At 43.8% G+C, this 12,158-nt stretch overlaps 1 long non-coding RNA gene across 1 annotated transcript; it reads right to left on the minus strand.

Annotated features, from left to right (window-relative positions):
* Window positions 1-2,029: 2,029 nt before the first annotated feature.
* On the minus strand, window positions 2,030-3,669 carry LOC135969810 (uncharacterized). The gene is made up of 2 exons (XR_010585217.1): window positions 3,473-3,669; window positions 2,030-2,403 (listed from the first exon to the last, which is right to left on the minus strand). It is a non-coding gene; the product is annotated as an uncharacterized lncRNA (long non-coding RNA).
* Window positions 3,670-12,158: the final 8,489 nt, after the last annotated feature.

The raw sequence follows: 12,158 nt of genomic DNA on the forward strand, positions 1-12,158 counted from the left end.
TGTCTCCCGACCTCCATCCCCACCCCCACCAGTAGCAATAGGGTTTGTCTAAGGAAAATCACTACTTCCCTGACTTGTGATTGAAAGGCTGTCTTAATCCTGAGCATGCCTCTGCTATTTTTAGCCTTTTGCACAGAGCACACCAGAGCCAAAGGCTAGGGACATTACTGAGCCCCTGGGGAAGAGGCTGTTGACTTGTTATTTTCCTTTAACTCTGCCAGTCCTGCGCCTGTCGAGGTGATAGTCATCCAATTTGACATGAGACCTTGCCCCTTCCCCCACCCCAAATTCAAGCATCATTTTGATTGCCTATGGGCATACTTTGCACTAAGTTTCTTTTTTTTTTGTAGATGGAGTCTCGCTCTGTTGCCCAGGCTGGAATGCAGTGGCATGACCTCGGCTCACTGCAGCCTCCATCTCCCAGGTTCAAGCAATTCTCCTACCTCAGCCTCCTGAGTAGCTGGGATTATAGGAACCAAAACCATGCCCAGCTAATTTTTGCATTTTTAGTAGAGACAGAGTTTCACCACATTGGCCAAGCTGGTCTCGAACTCCTAACCTCAGGTGATCTGCCTGCCTCAGCCTCCCAAAGTGCTGGGATTACAGGCATGAGCCACCCTGTCCGGTGCACTTTCTGTATTTTTTTTAAAAATTCAGGAGATAGTGTGCAAGAAAGAGAAAAGCAGCCTACTAGACTATGAAGTCTTCCTGTTGGGGGGTGGGAAGGATCATTTCTACCTATCTCGGTGTCTCCATAGCCTAGAACAGGGTCTGGTTAAAAGCATAATAACAAAACAAGCATAATGTTTGAACTCTTTACATATAGCAATTCATTTAATCCTTAAGGTAACCCTATAAGCAGACACTCTGACAATTCTTCATATAGAATTAAGGGAACTGAGGCTCAGAGAGGTAAATAACTTGCCCAACGACACACAGCCAGGGCTAGACTTCAGGTTCCTTAATCAATTCCCATGTCCTTAACCACCATGCTACACTGCTTCAGAGCACATCGTAGGTGCTCAATGGATGTTGCTGGCTGCACGAATGAAAGAATGCATGGAAAACGCCTCGGCAGTGTCTTGGCATTACAGGAATGCTCCTAGTCAGTGCAGCGAAAAAAAGCTTCCCCATTGCTCCAAGGCAAAATCAACTTTCCTCACTCTTAGTCTCCTACTCACTTTGTGCTCTGCATAGCATTTTTCTCCCACAGTTCTTTGTTCATCTAAGTGTTTTTAAAGCATTTATTATGTGCCAGACACTGTCGTAGGCACTGAGACTGGAGCAGTGAACAAAATGAACAAACCTTTGCATGAATGGAACTTACACATACAAGACCAGGAGGAGACACAAGTAAAATAATAATTATGTGGCTGTATCAGGTGGTGATACTGTGCTGGTCAGCTTTCACCACTGCTTTCCCACTGATCACTCTAGAGTGAAGCCCCATGCCCAGATAGAATTAGCTGCCCAGTACCTCCCTCTTATGAACTGACTGCCAAAATCACATCTGAAGTAAGCTCCAAGAAGAAAAAGGCAAAACCAACCAAACAAAAATGAACCCAGAAGAAACAGAGACAACTCAGTAAACGTTTCAATGAGTAAACATATTTTTAAAAACGATGGCCTTTTCAAAAATAGCAGGAGATGAGCTCATGAAACAAGAAGAGGAGGATATCAAAATGGATCAGAGAACCAAAATTATTGAAAATGAAAATAGAATAGCTTAATTTAAAAAACCCTTTTAATAATGGTATTGAACAATACAATTCAGGAAATCTAGAAACATATCATCTAGAGATATGGAAGTAAATTCCAGAAAAAAATCTAAATTAAATAGCTGAAATGTGTTGTTTCAAGGGTGTGAAAGATTCCAGAAGAAGCTGAGCAGAGAACTGTGTTTATTTGTTAGAATTCATCCAATTACTACTTGATTTTCAAATGATGAAGTGTATTTTGATCAGAATACAAGTTGTATTTTAAAGTGTTGACGATATTGGTTAAGATTTTAGAAATGTATGGCGAAACATTTTAATATACCCTGAGTGAGGCATACATTTATTATATATGCTTTAGGGACACAATATAAATAAATGACTTTGAGTATTAAAATTCTTAATTTGATCCAGGCTCTTGGGGGCATGGTACAAAATTCAGTGCATTTTCCTGAAAGACAAGATGTGGTCTCATTGGGTTGGCCTGTGGGTCGTGGGTGAGGGGTAGCTGGTATCCTCTGTGTCCTCAGGACTGCATGGCCTTGGACAATTGTCAGAAAGTTTTTCAGGACTTTAAGTTTTTATTTTCCTAATGACCTTTTCAGATTCCTGCATTGCATTGGGGCTAGGTAAGAGGCTGTCCGGCCAATTCTTTCCCCACAGATCTCCTTTAAGGGGCAGAACGATTCTAGAGCAAAAATATTTTACGCCACAAATTAAGTAAGTGGCTTGGGCAGTCTCTGAGTCCCAGTTAATACTGGGATAAAAGAATACCATTTGGATTTCCTCAGCTTAGATCAGAAAATAGAGGAAAGGTGGGAGGCTCCCTGGCGCCCCCCAGAGAAGGAAAAGAACAGGATGATTTAGGGTCGTTGTTGTATCTCTCTACTCCTATTCCTTCTTCTGGTGAAATAAGAGGCTTAGATGAGCTGGCGTCTTGGTTGTCTTGCAGCCTAAGGATTCCATGCCCACTGGTAGGACAGTTGGCTGGCCTGGGTGGTTCTGACTCACAACTCAACATTTGGACACATGGAAATCCACTCCCTGAAGTTCCAGAAGGCAGGAAGCTGCCTAGAAAACAGCCTGTCCTTTCCGAAACAGGCCAGAGAATAATGCGTCTTGTAGAGCTGTAGGAAAAACATCTTACGTCCTGGCAGTGCTTTCAAAGCCTCTAAACTCACCTTGCACTCTCTGCATTTCCTCATGTATAAATACATGTCAGAAAAGTTCTTTTAGAAACATTACTCTATGGCTATCTCCTTCCCGTACTCTGCACACACCCCTAACAGACAATATTAACAAGTGCTGGCGGAGAGACTCCATGCTATAAAATTCAGTTACAATAATAATAGCAAGGCTGGGCACAGTGGCTCAAACCTGTAATCCCAACACTTTGGGAGACTGAGGTGGGACGAATGCTTGAGCCCAGGAGTTTGAGACCAGCTTGGGCATCAAAAAATAAAAAATTAGCTGGGTATGATGGTGCATGCCTGTGGTCTCAGCTACTCCAGACGCTGAGGTGGGAGGATCACTTGAGCCAAGGAGTTCAAAACTTCAGTGAACCACTATTGCACCACTGCACTACAGCCTGGGTGACAGAGTGAGACTCTGTCTCACTTAGAGTGTGACCTTTACCCTAAGTGATGTGAGCTAAGCTGCTCCATGCCCCAGTCTTTCTGGGATAAACTCAGATTTCACTTTATAAACAAGACAATGACTTTTTGGCGAGTAATGCACCAATTTGCTGAGGAACTTGCCTCTGTTACAGACTTTTGTATCCAGTGAGATTTTTCCATAAAGATAAAACACTGGCTTCTCTTTCCATTCCCACAATGCCACAGGAAAGGAGCTCTTAAAGCCTAAGGTGAAATTATCCAGGGAATCACCTTCCTGCAGGAAGGAAGACTGAACGCTCAACCTTGTTTCTAGCTTGTTTCCTGCCTGGTAGAAATTTGTTGCAGTAGAATGACTTTGGTGGAACCCTGCCTGAGTATTTTATACCAAACATCTGTTATATCACAAATGCCTTCTACTCAACACCACCCACGTCACATGCTCCTTACAAAGGCAGTGCCTGATAAGGGATTTGCTGAAGGGCCAATGACATGAAATCCTCACTGCCTTGCCTTTCTCTCTCTGTCTGACCATCCTGCCTCTTGCATGTAAGCAAGGGTAGGAATGAGAAGGAGAAATCAAGTTCCATTAGTTAACAACTCTGATAAAAGGGCAAGGAATAAAGGATAATAATGACAGCTGACTTCCAAGTTTTCTGTGGCTTTAACTTACCCAAGCCTCTCCTGGTTTCAAAGGCAAGTGAGTCAGAACTGCCTGTGTGGTTGGACAGGTTGTTCACTGCACAAGGGCCCTGGACCAAGGCGGTGAGCAGAGATACAAATCCAGTCTGCACCTTGCTTACCAAGACTGGTGCCCTGCACAGGGCTGAGTCCTCTTAGTTCACACGAAGCCATTGTATAGACTAGCAATGGCTGGCCCCCATTAAACCCTAGTTCACAATTCAGTTTTATGGATTAGCATTTGGGGTAGGAAATGCTGAAACTGAAAGAAAGAAAGAAAAGAAAAACTGTACAAAGATACTGCAAATGGGAAGAGGGACTTTGGCTGAAGTCACCAGATGAAGTTGAGATTTGACGTGATGGAGTTTTTATTGGTTGCAACCAAGTTGACAGTTCACTTCAATCAGGGCACATCGAATAGAGCTAGAAATCTTAACACGGAGTGGGCTATCTTCCAAATGTTTTCTAAGTGGAGCGGCAGAGTTTGTTTCGTCCTCCTGGAACTCATTTTCCAAGAAAATTTTCAAAGTCTGAGGAGACTTGTCATCCAGGTGGATTTTTCCCCATCACCTTTATCCTGCCATTCAAACATTGCTCCCCACCAATTGTGGGCATGGCAAGCTGCGCCTTCCACAGGGTTAATGGCCCATGGCGATGTTCTGGAGATGGCAGTTTGTAATATAAAGAGGCTGAATTGTTTGTTTAACAGTGAAGTGACAAATTATTTAATTAGCACATATGCCATTTGTCTCCACAGCTGTGATCATCGGTACTAATTGCAAAGCAGTCTTAATTTATTGTAGATATATGGCTCCATGATGCTAATGTGATCGTTACAAGCGGCCATTATGCCCCTGGCCCATGCTTGAAAATGAGAGCAATTCCGCCACATGGGGAAAACCACACTTCCAGTCCCCGCCAATATATGCAGCCACGACTGTCTTCCACTAAAGGGAATATTCAAAAGAGCAGTGCTCCTTTGACATCTTCTCTTTAGGGCTTGGACCCGATCAGTGCAGCGCGCCACCTGCTTTTAAAGCCCGTGCCCGATCCCACCTCCCCACCTGGAGGGTAAATGACAGCATAGACACTGGATCTGGCTGTCATTGAGATTTGTCCTGGTCACCTGCCTGCTACTCACAAAGGGAAACCTTTTCTTTCTCTCCACCTTTAATCAGATACGCTTCACAGGCCTACAAATGGGAAACTCAAGGCAAGATAGCCACCTCAAGACAAATCCTGGAGGCCAACTAGGTGTTACCAGCTTCTTAGCAAGCACTGTACTGAAAGGTAGCAATCCAACATCCCCGTGAGTAGAGGCAGTTGATTAGGAAGGATGTGACTTGCTCTCCGTGTCTTCCATTAAACACTATATTTGCCTCTAGTAAAAGCAAGGGGTGCTGAACTGGGGAGTTTTATTTCAATGTATTATTATTTTTTTGGAGACAAGTCCTACTCTGTCACCCATGCTGGAGTAGCACAGTGGCACATCATGACTCACTGTACCCTTGAACTTTTGGGCTCAAGCAGTCCTCCCACTTCACCCTCCCAAGTAGCTGGGACTACAGGCATGCACCATCACACCCAGATAATTTTTAAATTTTTTTGTAGAGATGGGGTTTCACTATGTTGCCCAGGCTGGTCTTGAACTGCTGGCCTCAAGCAATCCTCCTGTCTTGGCCTCCCAAAGCACTGGGATTATAGGATTATTGCACCCAGGCTGGTTTGATTCTAAAAGAGGGTCCAAACAAAATTATGTGAAACCCATCAGAGAAGGGGCCCTGGGCACCAGAAGGCAATGACACCAAACTCTCTCTAGTCTCATAGGTCACGTCTCCTAGTCTGAACTGGAAGTTAAGAGGAGGGCCTTTAGCACAGCTGCGGCACGCGAATCACATGCTAACCAGCAGGGCTAATTAACGACCTTTCTGGAAAGCAGCTACCCATCTATTCTCTCATTATCCTCTTAACACCCTGAGATGCAGCAGAGGAGGCTGTTGATCACCGTCCCCTTGCCTGCCCGCCACAGGTGAGGGGAGGTGGGTGGCTGGACCAGGAAGCCCGGTGGTGTGGGAGTAGCATTGTCAGATAACGTGCAAGACACTCAGTGAAAATTGGCTTTTAGGGAAACAGCACATCATGGCTTAGTACTTGTTGTTCTGAAATCCAAAGGTAGCTGGGCATCCTGTATGTTTATTTGCGAAATCTGGCATTCCTGAGTGAGGAAAAGATGACACTCAGTGAAAATTGGCTTTTAGGGAAACAGCACATCATGGCTTAGTACTTGTTGTTCTGAAATCCAAAGGTAGCTGGGCATCCTGTATGTTTATTTGCGAAATCTGGCATTCCTGAGTGAGGAAAAGATGGTGCCAGAGACAAGGAGCAGCGTATCTCTTTCTAGAACCTTTGGTCAGGGTGGAGACCCAGGGTGTAAACCTAACACCCTACCAGTCTCCAGCCAGAAACCACGGGAGAAACCACCTGGTTTCAGCCCCAGCCGCATTGCCAGGGATTGTTTTTGAAGCCTCACTCTTTTCCTCACCGGCTCCGGAAAGTGCCTGCTTATGAGCTTTGCGCCCTTTCCCGCTCTGGGCTGTCAGGACCCTGCCTTCCCAGCCGCTACCTTGGATAAAAGGTTTTATTAAATCAGGCAAACATCAGCCCCACGGCTCAGTCGTAAGTTAACCAGCCGACGGGGGAGGATGGAGAAAAGTCCCCTCCTGGGTCCCTGGGCATAAAGGGAGGCCCAGGGGATGGAGGCAGAGGGGACAGTCCCCAGGCCCTGGCCCTCATTTTCAGGTGGCCACTGGTCAGAACTGTCAGCTGTGCCTGTCCCCCAGACTGCAAATTGAAAACAGCAAATGTAGCTCTATTCTTTTTTATTTTCCTTCCCCCTCCATCTCTCCCCCTTTTTTCTTGTTTCTTTCTTTCTTTTCTTTTTTTTTTTTTTCTTTTTTTGTCAATGAGGAATACAAGGCCACTGCCAAAAACATATCCCACACAATCAAACATCAGATGGTGACTCCTTTCCCACAGCTTGTGTGAGTGAAAACAGTGAAATTATACCCATGTTTTCGCGGCGAAGCCCCTGGTGTTCCAGCAGAGGCAAGCCTGGCACTGGCTGTTGTTCGTCGGCTTTTTGTTCCTGCGCTCGCGGTGTTTTTAGCGCTGGACGCCATTCAGCCGGCATTCAGCATTGTATGTCGCTTCACATATGGTTCATCCGCTCCAAATGTGTGCATGTACCCAGAAAATGCAGCTTTTCATTATGTATTCTCTATGTAACAGAAAAGATTAAGATATAAGCCTGGTGAATGTGGCAGGAATTAGTTGGACAGATGAATAAGGGAAAAATGAATCTGGAATGATGGTGGATTTGGTCTAATGATTGTGGGAGGGCGTTAAGAACTTGCTGGTAGGTTTCAGCCCTTTTAATCCCGGGCTGTGTGTGTATTTTGGCAGGAGAAATGCTCCTTCAGAACCCGATCTTGAAGGGTACAGTAAAAGACAGACGCACGCACACACAGACGCCCACAAACCTTCAGCCTGAGGCTGACCGAAGACTTCCATAAGCCTGGGTGCCTGCCCTCAATGTCTTCAGACTCTGAGCGGCTTGGGAGGATTCCATATTTCCAACTTCAGCTCTTAAAATACAAGAAAATAAAAGTGGGACGCCTTCAAGCCATTAATGATGCCTTCCTTTTGTATTTCATTTTATTTTATTCATCTGGACTTACATAAAGGATCCAAGCTAAGAAGGGAGGGCTCTCTAAAACAAACTTGATTTGAGACAGTCGACAAAAATTAAAAAGGTTTTAGATGCTTTGGACGTGAGCACCCAAATTAGAAAGAAAAAAAGGGGGGGGTTGTTCATTTATAACACATAAACTAAGCACCCTTTAAGACTAAAACTATAGTTAGTTAAAAGTGCTAGTTGACACGGTTGATTTTCAATCAGCATTTGCAAAAGGCATTCGTGTTTGATAACATTTGTTTTGTGGCTTCATAGGAAGTCAGAACAGAGAAAATTTAATATTTAGGCTTATGTACTTCCTACAATGGTTTCCAGAGAAAGATTTGGGTTTTTTCTAGCCAATTTTGATTGAAAATCGAGATTTGCATCACAATGGAGATATCTCAAAAGTGTAAATACAAAAGGCTGCAACTTCAGAGACCTCTCGGTCAGATGTGTTGGTTTCTGGTACATCATCTCATAAGGGCTTTGGGAAGGGGCAGCTCTCAGATTCAGGCCAAAGGGGGCTATGTTCCCCGTTCATTGCAAAAGGTCACACGGCCACCTCCTTCTGTCAACTCATATGGAACTATTTAATGCGGGGGAAGGGAGTTAGCGATGTTTCTACTTTTGAGGAAACTGTTTACATAATTTAATTCACAGATATTTTTGGTGGACAGAAAAGAAGCATATTAGACTATCCGATTAATTTACATCAAAAATAAGCCTTTCAGAGATTAACAAAATCAGACAAAAGCTACATCTTTTTGTTGTTGCAAACTCTATACATTTTGATATTCCTTCACATAATTGTGGTCCAAAAATTTGATAAATTCCTTTATTGTAGTACACATGTGCATGTCACCATGCCAATGAGCAGTAGTATCGATGTTTTCCCTCTTTCAGTTGAAATGAATTCGTTTGGATTTTTATTTGTAATGTGATCAATATTTCAATGATTTAGCTGTCAGGTTCACGTTGTTCTCATAGAAATGTTGAAAGCTTAAAAGTTTCTTTTCCATAACTCGAAGTGCAAGGTTATTCTAATTTTTTCCCCATTCCTACAATCTTCTCATCCCATGTGACAACTGAGGAACAGATCAAATTGAGAGCTGCAAGATGTCCTATATCCACTAACATGTTTCTTTTTGCTTTTTACACTCCAGGTTCTATTTTTCTCAGCCTGTTCCAGGATCTGGGCACGTGAAAGAACAAAACATATACATCGATTAAAACATCACTCTATTTTCACACCAGTTTTTATACAAGTTGATGTCTTTTGATAACCCTTTAGAATGAAAAGTGTTGACCGTGTTCCATCTTCGGACTTTATGTGAAAATATAGTGGCTAGGTGCGTTGGCTCACCCTTGTAATCCCAGCACTTTGGGAGGCCAAGGTGGGTGGATCACGAGGTCAGGAGTTCGAGACCAGCCTGGCCAAGATAGTGAAACCTCGTCTCTACTAAAAATACAAAAATTAGCCGGGTGTGGTGGTGGGTGCCTGTAATCCCAGCTGCTTGGGAGGCTGAGGCAGGAGAATGGCGTGAACCCAGGAGGCGGAGGTTGCAGTGAGCTGAGATCGTGCCACTGCACTCCAGCCTGGGCAACAGAGCAAGATTCTGTCTAAAAAAAAAAAAAAAGTTAGTTAACTGTAGCCATTTTCCTCCCTGGCTGTTTTATTAATATAATCCCTGGGTAACAGATCGGTGTTGGGAAATCGCTGCCTTAGGTTGTTGCCATTCCTGTACAAGTTGGACTGAACCTAGCAAGGCTGCTGTCTCTGCATCCCGACATAGTCGTTTGTTGCCATGCAGTTTCTAGTATTTTCTTTCCTCTCCTGTCCCTTACAAGTGGCACAGTGAGGCATAAAATTTTTCCTTTAGCCTAGATAATCTGGCGTAATTTTCCTCAGTGCTTTCTCTTTCTCACAATGGGAATCGGGTTTCCATTTGAAACAGTTTACTTCTACATAATAAGCCTTCTCTCTCTCTCTGTGACTCTCTTATTCTTTTTAATCCCAGAAACTTTCATTGCATTTTAGAATCTCAATAAACAGACTGGTGTTGCCATAAACAATCAGGGGGAAAAAAAAAAGTGTTGGCAGAAAATTTAGATCATAATTTGTCTGACGGGACAAAACAGACATGCCCTCTGCTTTGTCTTTGTGTATATTTGGGGTTATTACCAGTGTTCTGGCTTCTAAAGCATCTTTCTGTGCTAAATACGGGGCTGGACCGTGGAAAATCAAAAAACAAACTGGCATTTGGAAGGGCAATAACTTTCCTCGAAGAAAGGAGACAGCTACCGTTGGCCTATTATTTCGGACTTACTTCTGGTTCTCCACGTCTTCCAAGGTAACAAATGAAGATGGTCACCCACCTTCAGTCTCGCAGCAGCAAGAAAGCAACAGAAGCCTTCTCTCCAGGAATTAGTATAGGAAACCTGTTTGCTTTTAAAATTCCGAGTCCTCCCATAGAGATGAAAGGGGAATTAAAGTGAGTTACCCCTGTGGAATCACCAAAGTAAAAATGGGTTGCTTTATCTGGGCTCTTCAGAACTCTTTAAGACTTGAAGGTCTGGATTGAAATCCGTATAATACGTTCATTCACTAAGTCAAGATTAATAGCGTTGGTGTTGTGTCCTCAGGGGAAGGCCTCCAGAAGGCATTTGGAAATAAAGGTTGTCTTACTTTGAAATGCTTCCTCCACAGCACAGAAAAATTGATTTTTCCCCCAGTACATATTCCTTTGGCATCTTATTTAAAGATACTAAGTCCTTTCCTCACTAAAGATACCTTTCTCTGTCATCTGTTTCTGTCTCAAATATTGCTGGCTCTCATTGCTTTCTCCCTTCCCTGGCATAACTCTGGCTACAAATAGTCACTATTGAGTGATATTTTACTCTCACTTCTTAGCCATCCTATGTTTCAAGGTCATCCCATTCTTTAACGCTGCCCTTCAGGGTTTTGATAACAATCCTTGAAATCGCTGTATTTAGGACCAGAAATCCTCTAAGTTTGCTTTTCTTCTCAAACATGTTTTAAAATAGAAGTGGAGGGAAATCATTCTGAATTAAAATATACTTCATATTAAGTTGGTAGCAAAAATGTGGCTTTATTGGCTTTCTGCTTTTTACCCTGGAAAATGGGATACAGTAAAAATAAAATAGAACCCAAACCACGATTAAATGAAGAGGTGGCTCTCTGCAGGTAGCAAAGCGAAGAAGCAACTTGCGTTGGAAAGTTACATTCTGAAACATACGTGACTATCGGGCCAGCTGTGGGGCCTGCCGCATACTTCCAGAAGGACCCCTTCTGCAGGAACCTCCCAAATACAGTTTCAGAACTTTTTTTTCCTTTCACAATCTTTCATTCTTTCTTTGCCTCTGAATACGGTTCATTTTTAGTGGTTACTTTTTGCACGTTGGGAAGATTTTACCTTTCAAAGGCCTAAAACTGAAGGCAATGCCTGTTGGCTCATTTTAAACCACCCGGACTGCGACCAGGGTTTCAGTCTGGGTTGTGCATGCGGCGATAAATCCTGGTGAAGCAGCCCTAATCCTCTACAAGCCCCTGCTGCAAATTCTGTCCCTGCCATTGTGTTTTCTAACCAACTTGGGGGAATACCATATTGATCCTAAAAACGGGCAGCTTCTTAGCTTGCAAGTGGCTCCCTTTAAGAAGTACAGAAAACCAGGCCTCAGGAAGCAGAGATTGCATCTCAGGGCAAAAGAAAGGGATGAGGTAAGACCCTGCAGAGGAATGCTGCCTGATGTGTGTGCTGGTTATTGTGAGTTGGTTCAGTGTTTCTGTCAGCTGTTTTACTGGTGTCTGATTAATCCCGCTGGTCACCAGGGGTAAGCCAGGGTTTCATCTGATCTAAGAACAAAACTTTTCCTCTTTTGGACAGAAGGTGGTCTGTCCAGGTCAGGGTATGGGTCACTGGAAGGGCAGCCTTCGGAAGCCTGCGTTTCGCAGCAACCACTTGTTACAATTAGTTTAAAAAAAAAAAAAAGCCAACATGCGGTGAATTGACACTTTTGTGGGTCCCTGAGTCTGGATGGTGCAATTGTTCTGGAAAACAATGTCAGGATCTTCATTTGAAAGTGGAGAGGGTACAATCGTATTTCAAGTAGCAAAATCCCCACGGTCTGAGCCATGTGGGGTTTCATTCCCTTCACTGTCTAGAATCCCATGCCCCTTCTCTGTACCAAATCCAAGTGTATTAAATGAAAATGCAGAGATGAAGAAGGGTTAAGTTGAGCAAGACGGCGTCTGTGCACACTGTCCTAGCCTGCTCCTCAACTGGGCTGACAAATCGTTTGCAGAATTGAAATTGGGAAAAGGTCCCTTGACTCTTGGGACAGAGTGCCCTTGGACTCTGGCAAGGTCTAGACAGTAACCCCCCTCTGCCCGCC

Source organism: Macaca fascicularis, chromosome 3 (genome assembly GCF_037993035.2).
Source record: "Macaca fascicularis isolate 582-1 chromosome 3, T2T-MFA8v1.1".
In the NCBI taxonomy this organism is placed as follows: Eukaryota; Metazoa; Chordata; class Mammalia; order Primates; family Cercopithecidae; genus Macaca; species Macaca fascicularis.